Genomic DNA, 12885 nt, shown 5'->3' with positions numbered 1-12885 from the left:
AGGGAGAAAGAATACGCGAAATGGAATGGAGAGGAGATACGCGCGAGTGGGGAAGGGAGAGAGAGTTACGCGAAAGGGGGAAGGAGAGAGAGATACCTAAGGGAAGGGGAGAGAGATACTTGCGAAGTGCGGGGAAGGGAGAGAGAATACGCGAATGGGGAAGGGAAGGAGAGAGATGCGCGCGTAAAAGGGGAAGGGAGGAGAGAATACGCGAAGGGGGGAAGGAGAGAGATAGCGCTTAAAGGGGGGGAAGGGGAGAGAAGATTCTAAGGGGAAGGAGAGAGATACCGCGAAGGGGGAAGGGAGAGAGATTACGCGAAGGGGGAAGGGAGAAGATGCGCGAAGGGGAAGGTAGAGATACGCGAAGGGGAAGGGAGAGAGAATACGCGAAGGGTGGGAAGGGGAGAGAGATACGCGAAGGGGGAAGGGAGAGGTAGGAGGATAACTCGCAAAGGGGGAAGGGAGAGAGATACGCGAAGGGGAAGGGAGAGAGATACGCGAAGGGGGAAGGGAGAGTAAATACGTGAAGGGAAGGGAGAGAGATACATAAAAGGGAAGTGAGAGAGATACGCGAAGGGGGACAGGGAGAGAGATACGCGAAGGGGGAAAAAAAAAAGGGAGAGAGATACGCGAAGGGGAAGGGAAGGCTAAGGGAATGGAGAGATACGCTCGAAGGGGGAAGGAGAGAGATACGCGAAGGGGAAAGGGAGAGAGATACGCGAAGGGGAAGGGAGAGAGATACTCGTAGGGGCGAAGGGATATGAGATACGGATCAAGGAGAGAGATACGGGAAGGGGGAAGAAGGGGAGAGAGATTCGCGAAGGCGGGAGGGAGTGGAGGAGCTACGCGAAGCGGGAAGGGAGAGAGATACGAAAAGGGAAGGAGAGAGATACGCGAAGGGGAAGGAGAAGAGACGGGGAGGGGAGATACGCGAAGGGGGAAGGAGAGTGAATCGCGAATGGGGAAGGGAGAGAGATACGCGAAGGGAAGGGAGAGAGATACGGAAGGGGAAGGGAGAAACGCGAAGGGGGAAGAGATACGCGAAGGGGAGGAAGGGGAGAGATTACGCGAAGGGGAAAGGAAGGGGAGAAGAGAGATACGCGAAGGGGGAAAGGGAGGAGAGGGAGATACGTATGGGGTAGGAGAGAGAATACGTATAGGTCAGGGAGAGAGATACGCGAAGGGGAAGGGAGAGAGATACGCGACGCGAGAAGGGGGAAGGGAGGAGAGATACGCGATAATATCCCCTCTCAGGCGGGGGGGGTGGGAGGGGGGGGGAGGGGGGGGGATATAGGGGGGGAGGGGGGGGAAGGGAGAGAGATTGCGCGGTAAAGAGACGAAAGGGGGAAAGGAGAGAGATACGCGAAGGGGAAGGGAGAGAGATACGCGAAGGGAAGGAGAGAGATAACGCGAAGGGAAAGGAAGAGATACGCGAAGGGAAGGGAGAGAATACCGAAGGGGGAAGGGAGAGAGATACGCGAAGGGAAAGGAAGAGATAGCGAAGGAAGGTAGAGAGATACGTAAAGGGGAAGGGAGAATAGATCGTAAAGGGGAAGGGAGATAGATACGCGAAGGGGAAGGGAGAGAGATACGCGAAGGGGAAGGAGAGAGATACGCGAAGGGGAAGGAGAGAGATACGCGAAGGGAAGGAGAGAGATCGCGGTAGGAAGGGAGAGAGATACGCGAGGGGAAGGAGAGAGATGCGCGAAGGGAAGGGAGAGAGATACGCGAAGGGGAATGAGAAAGAATACGCGAAGGGGAGAGGGAGGGAGAGAGATACGCGAAGGGGAAGGAGAGAGATACGCGAAGGGGGAAGGGAGAGAGAGAAGAGAGATAGCGAAGCGGGAAGGGGAGAGAGATACGCGAAGGGGGAAGGGAGTGAGATACGCGCGAAGGGGGGAAGGCGAGAGAGAAGAGATACTCGCGAAGGGAAGGAGAGAGATACGCGAAGGGGAAGGGAGAGAGATACGCGAAGGGGGAAGGGAGAAGGGAGAGAGATACGCGAAGGGGGAAGGGAGAGAGATACGCGAAGGGAGAAGGGAGAGAAAGTAGAGAATACGCGAAGCGGAGATGGGAGAGAGTATTACCGAAGGGGAAGGGAGAGAGATCGCGAAGGGGGAAGAGATAACGCGAATGGGAAGGGAGAAGAACGCGATAGGGAAGGAGAGCGAGACCGAAACGAAGAGAGAGAGATACGCGAAGGGGGAAGGGAGAGAGATACGCGAAGGGGGAAGGGAGAGAGATACGCGAAGGGGAAGGGAGAGAGATACGCGAAGGGGAAGGGAGAGAGATACGCGAAGGGGAAGGAGAGAGATAAGCTACGCGAAGGGGAAGGGAGAGAGATACGCAAGGGGAAGGGAAGAGATGCGCGAAGGGGAAGGAAAGATACCGAAGGGAAGGGAAGGAGAGAATACGCGAAGGGAAGAGAGAGAACGCCGAAGGGGGAAGGGAAGGAGAGAGATACGCAAGGGGAAGGGAGAGAGACGCGAAGGGGGAAGGGGAAGGAGAGAGATACGCGAAGGGGAAGGGAAGAGAAAACGCGGAAAGATGTGAATGGACGCAAGGGGGAGGGAGAGAGATACGCGAAGGGGGAAGGGAGAGAGAAAGGCGAAGGGGGAAGGGAGAAGCTAACGACAAGGGAAGGGAAGAATACCGAAGCGGAAGGGAAGAGATACGCCGAAGGGGGAAGGAGAAAGAATACTCGAAGGGGGGAAGGGAGAGAGATACCGAAAGGGGAAGGAGAGAGATACGCGAAAAAAAGGGGGGAAGGGAGAGAGATACGCGAAGGGGGGAAGGGCAGGAGAAATACTCGAAGGGGGAAGGGGGGAAGGGAGAGCGAAACGCGAAGGGGGGAAGGGAGAGAGATACGCGAAGGGGGAAGGGAGAGAGATACGCGAAGGGGAGGGAGAGAGATACGCAATGGGGGGAGAGAGATACGCGAAGGGGGAAGGAGAGAGATAACCGCTAGGGGTAAGGAGAGAGATACTCCGCGCGAAAGGGGGAAGGGAGAGAGAGGAGATACTCGAAGGGGGAAAGGGATGAGAGATTACGCGTAAAGGGGCAAGGGAGAGGAGAGAGATACGAGGAGCCGAGGGAAGGGAGAGAGATACGCGAAGGGGGAAGGGAGAGAGATACAAGGGAAAGGAAGAATACGCAAGGGGAGGGAGAGAGATACGCGAAGGGAAGGGAGATAAGAATCGCAAGGGGACGGTAAGAGAGATAACCTAAGGGGGAAGGTAGAGATATCCGCGCGAAGGGAAGGGAAGAGATTCGCGAAGGAAGGAAGACTACGCGAATGGGAAGGTAGAGAATGCGCGAAGGGAAGGGAGATAACGCGAAGGGGAAGGAAAGATAACGAGGAGGAAGAGAGGATACCCGAAGGGGATAGGAAGAGATACGCGAAGGGGGAAAGGAGAGAGATACGCGAAGGGGGAAAGGAGAGAGATACGCGAAGGGGGAAGGAGAGAATACGCGAAGAGGAAGGGAAGAATACATATAGGGAAGGGAGAGAGATCGCGAAGGGGAAGGGAGAGAGATACTAAAAGGGAAGGGAGAGAGATTCGTGAAGGGGGAAGGGAGAGAGTTTCGCGACGGGGGATTGATGGAGGAGATACGCGAAGGGGAAGGGAGAGAGATACGCGAAGGGGAAGGGAGAGAATTCGCGAAGGGGAAGGGAGAGAGATACGCGAGGGGGAAGGGAGAGAGATACGCGAAGGGGGAAGGGAGAGAGATACAAAGGGAAGGAGAGAGATACGCGAAGGGGATGTATAGGATAACATAAAAGGAAGGGAGAGAGATACGCGAAGGGGAAGGGAGAGAGATAAGCGAAGGGGAAGGGAGAGATGCGCGAAGGGGGAAGGGAGAGAGATACGCGAAGGGGAAGGGAGAGAGATACGCGAAGGGGGAAGGGAGAGAGATACATAAAAGGGGAAGGGAGAGAGATACGCGAAGGGGGAAGGGAGAGAGATACGCGAAGAGTGATGGAGAGAGATACATAAGGGGGAAGGAGAGAGATGCCACCGAAGGGGGAAAGGGAGAGTGATACGCGAAGGGAAGGAGAGAGATACATAAAAGGGGAAGGGAGAGAGATACGCGAAGGGGAAGGAGAGTGATACATAAAAGGGAAGGGAGAGAGATGCACGAAGGGGGAAGGGAGAGAGATACGCGAAGGGGGAAGGGAGAGAGGTACGCGAAGGGGGGAGGGAAAAGAAGATGCACGAAGGGAGAGAGATATCGCGAAGGGGGAAGGGGAGAGAGATACGCGAAGGGGAAGGAGAGAGATAACGTAGGGGAAGGGAAGAATACGCGAAGGGAAGGAGAGAGATCGAGAAAGGGGTGGGAGACAGATACGCGAAGGGGAAGGAGAAGAGCTACGCGAAGGGGGAGGGAGAAGATACTCGAAGGGGAAGGGAGAGAGATACGCAATGGGGAGGAGAGAGACGCCGTAAGGGGAAGGGAAAAAAAAAAGGGAGAGATGCACGAAGGGGGGAAGGGAGAAGAATACCGAAGGGAAGGGAGAAGAAAACCGGAAGGGGGAAGGGAGAGAGATGCACGAAGGGGGAAGGGAGAGAGATACGCGAAGGGGAAGGGAGAGAGAACGCGAAGGATGGTGAGAGAATGGCGCGTAGGGGAAGGAGAGAGATACGCGAAGGGGGAAGGGAGAGAGATACATAAAAGGGGAAGGGAGAGAGATGCGCGAAGGGGGAAGGGAGAGAGATACGCGAAGGAGGAAGGGAGAGAGATGCACGAAGGGGGAAGGGAGAGAGATACGCGAAGGGGGAAGGGAGAGAGATAGGCGCAGGGGGAAGGGAGAGAGATGCACGGAAGGGGGAAGGGAGATGAGATACGCGGAAGGGGGATGGAGGAGAGATACGCGAAGGGGGGAAGGAGAAGAGAGATGAGAGATACGCGAAGGGGGGAGGGAGAGAGAGATACATAAAGGGGGAAGGGAGAGAGATACGCGAAGGGGAAGGGAGAGAGATACGCGAAGGGGGAAGGGAGAGAGACGCGGAAGGGGAAGGGGGAGAGATACCGATTAAAAGGGGAAGGGAGAGACATACGCGAAGGGGGAAGGGAGAGAGATACATAAAAAGCGAAGGAAGAAAACGGGAAGGGGAAGGGAGAGAGATACGCGAAGGGAGAAGGGAGAGAGATACGCGAAGGGAGAAGGGAGAGAGATACGCGAAGGGGGAAGGGAGAGAGATACGCGAAGGGGAAGGAAGAGACGCGAAGGGAAGAAGAGATACGCGAAGGGAAGGAGAGGAGATACCGAAGGGGAAGGGAGAGAGATACGAGGAGGGGGAAGGGAGAGAGATACTAAAAGGGGGAAGGAGGAGAGATCGAGGAGGGGAAGGAGAGAGAGATACCTAAAGGGGAAGGAAAGGGGAGGGGGAGAGAGAGAGAGATACTAAAAGGGGAAAGAAAAGGGATACGCGAAGGGGGAAGGGAGAGAGATACTAAAAGGGGGAAGGGAGAGAGATACTAAAAGGGGAAAGAAAAGGGATACGCGAATGGGGAAAGGGTAAGGGAGAGGGAAAGGGAAAAGAGAAAGGGAGGAACGGAAGGAGGAAAGACTAGGAGTAGACTAGGAGTGTGAATCAGGTTGGACAACGGACCTACTGAGAATCCCAGAATATAGGCCTCAGTTCGAAGAAGGATAGAGGGCGCGAAAGAAAGTAGAAAGAAAAGATAGTGAGGGATAGGTCAGTGTAAAGTCATCGGTCGCAATTGAATGTCAGAGTTCCACTTCTGTCTTTACACCGTTTGAAGGTCTCTTCCAGTGAGGTGGGCTCGATTTCCACGGTGACTGATCGTCCCTGAGATACCTGTTTTCCAATTTTAAACTACGTGAGCTCGGTAACTAAAATAGCAATTGCCAGGAGCTATGCGTGTCACATGATATGTACATCAAGAAGGATGTAAAAGAGTACTATTACGTTCGAAAGCGTATTCTAATTTTGCACTCGAGGATCTTACATACCACGTCTCAGATACTTCTTAATGTCTTTTAGAAAAAGATAATATGATATTCTCTTTCGTTTCATGGCAACTAAATCTTTCATCATGTTTTTGTTCTATCATTATCTACTTAACATACACATCTGATCCTACAATACACAGGATGGCTAGATAACTTCTTTGTCTCCCCTCCTCCATTCTGCCAAAACAGACGACATATGATATTCAGATCTACAATGATATGTGCCGTAGCGCGGGTCGAGGGTTTTGCTCTGCTCAACATTTCTCGCTTAGTGTTGATTATTATTCTTTACCTTGCTATATATTTTTGTTCAAATATATATAGGGGGTATATATATATATATATATCAATGATTATATAATATATATAATATATATATAATATATGTATATATATATATTTATATGTATATATATATGAATATATATATATATATATATATATATATATATATATATATATATAAATGCTTATATATATGTATATATATATATATAAATATATATATATATATATATATATATATATATATATATATATATATATATATATATATATACACACACACACACACATATATGTGTGTGTATGTTTGTGTGTGTGTGTGTGTGTGTGTGTGTGTATATATACACATACATACACATGTATATTTATGTATATGCATATACAGTATACATATTTTCTGTCGTAAAATCCTTTGAAATACCCTTTGTTTACATCATGTGGGGAATTTGATCGCATGATCACAGATCTATGGGTAATTCTATTATACTTCCATAGACTCGCATGCGCTACTACAAGCTCCTTTGTTTTGAGTATGGGTGGGAGGTCATCATACACAAAAGTCAAAGTTCTCTGACAAAATACTTCCCATATTTTCAAGAAACTTTTATGGTACACTGGTATGATATAGCATTTAGATATGGCTTGATAATAGGCTTTAGATATATTGTTTGTTAATGTTAAGCCATTTCCTGCAAGTGAGTAATTAGTGACTTCCGTTGATGATAAATTAGATTAATTCGTTTGTACTTTCTCTCTGTTTTCCAAAATGACCTTATACTTTGGGTCAGTTTACAAGAAAGTTATCAATTTATAAAAAGAAAAACTTTAGTAAAGAAAAGGGAAGTAGGCGAGGAGAAAAAAAAATCAATCTGAAAGATTCGAAAATATGTATCTTTTTTGTACCTTTTTATGAAATATAATTTAAGAAGTTCCAAGAATTTCCAGCTTTTGTTGTGATTCTCGTCTTCCAGCAGTTTTTATATATATTTTTTTTATGATGAGAGTAACCAGTGTCTGAAAATAAGCTGGGGGAGGGGGGGGGGGGGTCAGGTAGATATTGATTTTGTCATTGTACGAGTAACATTTTTTTTTATTAGTCATTAATATACTGGTGATGGTTTGATTGTGAGAATGACGTAGGCGTTTTATGATTATGATAAATGTATAAATGAAATACAGATAATGTTACTTATGATATAGATAATAGTAGTAATAATGATAATGATGATGATTATATTGATAATAAGACTAATAGTAGCAGAAATAGTTATATAAGTAGCAATGGTAATGAAAACAATTCTGATGATAATAATGATGATAAGGATGATAAGGATGATAATAATAATACTAACAGTGATGATAATGGTTATGATGATAATCATGATAAATCATAATAGCAATAATGATAATGATAATGATAACGATAATATTAATAACAATAATAGTAATGATGATAGTGGTGATAATAATGATAACGATGATGATGATAATGATAGTGACTGTGATAATAATGTAATGATTATGATGATAATGATAATGATAATGACAATGATAATAATGATAATAATTATGATGATAATGATAATGATAAGACAAAGAAAATATTGATAACGATCCAAATCTTATTTTAAGAATATCAATAAAAATAACGTTGATGATACAAATTTCAAATGATGAGATGAGTAGCTGTAGTAATTTATAATAGTAATAGTAACAACAACAGTGGTAGTACAACACGTGGTTATTGTATCAGAAATTTATTCACAGTACTGTCTATGACTCATCCATTATACACGTGTTTTACAAATACATAATGTAGTCTTATAAGCACTTGTAGTTTAGTGATGGACAATGGATTTTCTCTCTTTCTATTTTTTTCTCTCTCTCCCTTCCTCTTTTTCTCTCTCTTTACCTCTTTCCCTTTCTTTATTTCTCTCTCTCTCTCTCTTTACGTCTCTCTCTCTCTCTCTCTCTTTACGTCTCTCTCTCTCTCTCTCTTTCCCTGTCTCTCTCTCTCTCTCTCTCTCTCTCTTTTCTCTCTCTCTCTCTCACATCTCCATCATTCTCCTTCGTTCTCATCTCATCTCTCTCCTCCTCTCTCCTCTCTCATTCTCACTCTTCTCTTCCCTCGTTCTCTCTCTCTCTCTCTCTCTCTCTTTCCCTCTCTCCCTGTCTCTCTCTCTGAACCAATCAACATGATACAGCAGGAGGCCGGACACAATAATAAGCACAACAAAAGTATAAAGGGCTCAGTATATATGTACATATATAAACACACACACACGCACACACACACCCTGACCCACACCCACACCCACACCCACACATACACACATATACTTATAACAATGTGTATATATATATATATATATATATATATATATATATATATATAAACACAAACATATATGTATACACACTATAAACCTATAAACACTTACAAACCGTATCTGTTTACATTCACATCTCACCGGGACCGTGTATCCGTGTATCCGTGTATCCGCGTGTGAGTGTGTACGGAGACACGTATGTGTTATGTGTATTGGGGGAGCGTGCGGCGAGGTTCCCAAGCTGGAGTATTGAGCTTGTGTCCCGCTTTTCGTCCTCCGAGGGAGCTTCATGGCGTCACTCCCTCTCTTTCTGCAACTTTTCCTCCTCTTGCTTATCTCTGTTTCTCTCTCCTCTGCCTTCTTTTTTTTCTTCTCTTTCTTTTTTCTCTTTTTGTTATTGTTGTTGTTTTTTTTCTTCCTCCTCCTCCCTCCTTCTTATTTTTTTTTTTTTTTCTTTTATCCTCTTTGATTGACTCCTCTTCCTACTTCTAATCTAGATTTTCTCTCTCCTCAATCTTCGCCTTTTCTTCTTCTTCCTTCTCTTCCTTCCACCTCTTCTCTCCTCCTCATTCCCCTCCTCTCCTTCTCACCCTCCTCCTCCACCTTTTCTTCTTCTTAATTATCCTCCTTCTCCTCCTTCTCCAGCTCCTCTGTCCTCCCCATCCCTCTCTTCTTCCTTCTCATCTCCCTCTTCTACCTTCTCTTTTTTCATCTACTCCCCCTTTTTTTCTTCTTCCTCCTCTTCTTAACCATCCCCCTCCTCCTTCCTCTGCCTTCTCCCCTTCCATCTCTCTCACTCCTTCTCCCCCTCCATCTCTGTCCTTCCTTCTCCTCTCATCCTACCTCTGTCCTTCCTTCTCCCCCCCCCCTCTCCCCCTCCATCTACTTCGCTTTTCCTTCCTTCTCCCCCTCCCTCTCTCCTTCCTTCTCAATCCCTCCGATCATCTATTCTTCCTTACTCCCCCTCCCGCAACTCTCTCATAACTGTCCTTTCTCCCCCTCTTTTCCATGGACCCCCTCTGTCCTTCCCTTCTCCCCCTCCCTCTCTCCCCTCCTCTCTCCCCTTTCCTCCATCTCTCTTACCCCCTTCCTCTCCCTCCTCCTCTCTCTCCTCTCCCCCCTCCTCTCTCCGCTCCTTGCCATCTCTCGCTCCTTCCTTCTCCCCCTCCATCTCTCTCCTTCTCGCTTTTCTCACCCCTCCATCTCTCTCCTCCACTTCTCCCCCTCCATCTCTCCTCTCCCCCGGCGGGGGGGTTTGTCCCTCCTCCCCTCTCCCATTCTCTCCTCCTTCATCCCCTCACCTCTCATCTTCCTCTCCTTCCTTCTCCCCGCTCCATCTCTCTCCTTTAGTTCTCCCCCTCCATCCTCTCTCCCTTCCCTCTGCTCTTCTCCCCATCTCCCCTCCCATTCTCTCTCCCTCACCTATTCCACCCTCTTCTCCCCCTCCATCTCTTGTTCCTTCCTCTTCTCCTTCCACCTCTCTCCTTCGCCTTCTCCAACTCCTCCATCTCTCATCCCCTTCTCCCCCTCCATCTTCTCTCATTCCTTCTCTTTCCTCCATCTCTCTCCTTCCTTCTCCTCCTATTCCGGTCTCTCTCCTTCCTTCTTCCCCCTCTCATCTCGCCTAACTCTCCTTCTCTTCTCCCCCCCCATTCTGGCCCTCTCCTCTCCTTCTCTCCCTCCAACACCTCCATCTCCACCCTCTCCCCTCGTACTGGGCGCGTCTCTTGCGGGGGCGGGGGGGGCTCCTCCTTCTCTCCCCATCACTCCCTCCCCTCCCTCTCTCGGGGCGGGTCCCGGCGCCGGTGTGGGGGGTCCTTCCTCCTACCGGGGGGGGCGCTCATCTTCCCTCCCCCTTCATCTCTCTCCTCATGCCTTCTCCCCTCTCCATCTCTCTCCTTCCCCTCACCATGTCTCCACTCTCTCCTCCCATCCTCACTAACCCGTACACTTCATCTTCACTCCTTTCCCCCTCTCCCCCCCCCCCCTCCTTCTCTCTCCTTCCTTCCCTCTCCATCTCCATCTCTCCTTCCTTCTCCCCCTCCATCTCTCTCCTTCCTTCTCCCCCAATACCTTTATCCCTCTCCTTCCCTTCTCCCCCCATCTCTCTCACTCCTCTCCTTCTTCCCCTCCATCCCTCTCCTTCCGGTTCTCCCCCTCCCACTCTCTCCTTCCTTCTCCCTCTCCCTCTCTTCCCCTCTTCCTTCATCTCCCCCCTCCATCTCTCTCCTTCCTTCTCTTCTCCCCCTTCCCCCCATCTCCCCTCCTTCCTCTCCCCCCCTCTGAACCATCTCTCTCCTTCTCTTCTCCATCCTTCCATCTCTCTCCCCTCCTTCTCCCATCCCCACTCTCTCTCTCTCCTCACCTTCTCCCCCTCTCATCTCTCCCTTCTTTCTCCCCCTCCATCCTCCCTTCCTCTCCACTCTCCTCCCCCCCAAATCTCTCCCTTACCTTCCCCCCCTCCATCTCTCTCCTTCCTCTCTCCCTTCCTCCCTCTTCCTCCTTCTTCTTCTCCCCTCCCTCTCTCTCCTTCCCTCTCCCCTCATCTCTCTCCTTCCTTCTCCCCTCTCCTCTCATCTCCCTCCTCTCCCCCCTCCCCATCTGCACTCTCCTCCCTTCTCCCCCCTCCACTCCCTCCCCCATCTCCCCCTTCCCTCATCCTCCTTCTCGCTCTCCTCTCCCTCCATCTCTCTCCTTCCTCCTCTCCCTCCCATCCTTCCCTCCCCCTCTCACTCCTTCTCCCCCTCCATCTCTCTCCTTCCTCTTCTCCCCCCTTCCTCTCCCCCTTCCTTCTCCCCCCCCTTCCCCCTCCTTCCTTCTCCCCCTCCTCCATCTCTCTCCTTCCGTCTCCCCCTCCATCTCTCTCCTTCCTTCTTCTCCCCAGCTCCATCTCCCCCTCCTTTCCTTCTCCCCCTCCCTCCTTTCCCCTCCTTCTCCCCCTCCATCTCTCTCCTTTCCCTCCCCTCCCTCTCTCTCCTTCCTTCTCACCCCTCCATCTCTCTCCTCCCCTCCCCCTCCATCTCTCTCCTTCCCTTCTCCCCCCCTCCCCTCCATCTCTCTCCCCATTCCTTCTCCCCCCTCCATTCTCTCCCTTCCTTCTCCTCCCATCCTCCCCTCTCTCCTCCCCTCCTTCTCCCCCCCTCCCTCCCCCTCCGTTCCTTCTCCCCATCGTCTATCTCTCCCCTTCCCCTCTCCCCTTCTCCATCTCCTCACTGCTTTCCTTCTCCCCCTCCATCTCCATCACTCCCTTCCTTCGTTCATCCCCCTCCAGCTCTTCCCCACTCCTTTCCGTCCTCACATACCCCCCCTCCTCCCTCTCCCCTCTCCTTCTCCTCTCCCCCTTCCCATCTCTCCACCCCACTTCCACAATTCTGAGCCATCTCCATTCTCCTCCTCCATCCTCCTCCCTCACCTCGCTCCGTTCTCCTCCCCCCCTCTCCCCCCTCTCCTCTCCTTTCCTTTCTCTCCCCTCCATCCCTCCCCACACCACTCCGTCCCCCCACCCACTACTCTCCCTCCCTCCCAACCCCTCTTCTCCATCTCCCCTCCTCCCCACCACATCCCAATCTCCTCTCCTCCCGTCTCCCCCCCCCATCAGTCTACTCCTCCCTCTCCCCCCTCTCCCCTCTCTCTCCTCTCTCTCCCCCTCCCACCTCCCTTCCCGACCCTCCCACTTCTCAACTCACACCCCTCCCTCTCCATCTCCCCTCCTCCCCCTCCCATCTATCTTCACCTTCCCTCCCCCTCTCATTCTCTCCTTCCTCCCCTCTCTTCTCCCTCCCCTTTCTCCTCCCCCTCTCCCCTCCTCATCATCATCCTCTCCTCCCAACTCCCCCCCCCATCTCTCTCCTTCCGTCTCCTCCCATCCTACCTCTGTTAATTGAATAAGCCATAAAACAAGCCTATTTATTTCCTTATTCCTGCAAATCCTATACAGCTGATCGCAAAAGTTCCTTAAGAACAGCCATCAAAAAGGGCTTTATCCTCCGAGCAAGTGGCGTGGCAGCTGCTTCACCTCCACGCAAACATAGCATTAGGTTTTGCAAGAAACTATACAATCTCTCCGGTGCATCTCTGGTGGCAGTTCGGCGCCGTTGCAACGCGGATCATTGCAACGGGCGGATTAGTGCATCGTCGCTCGGTCTCGTCCGGTGGCCTTTTTTTTATCTATCGTCTGTTTTCTCTACCTCTGTCTTCTGTCGCAGCACACGCGCACAAACATACATACACACACATACATACACACACACACACATACACACACACACATACATACACACACACACGTAT

This window comes from Penaeus japonicus, unplaced genomic scaffold (genome assembly GCF_977035675.1).
Source record: "Penaeus japonicus unplaced genomic scaffold, GWHDUDI00000001_assembly GWHDUDI00000018, whole genome shotgun sequence".
Lineage (NCBI taxonomy): Eukaryota > Metazoa > Arthropoda > Malacostraca > Decapoda > Penaeidae > Penaeus > Penaeus japonicus.
The sequence above is the reverse complement of the archived record's forward strand: the minus strand, read 5'-3'. Positions refer to the sequence as shown.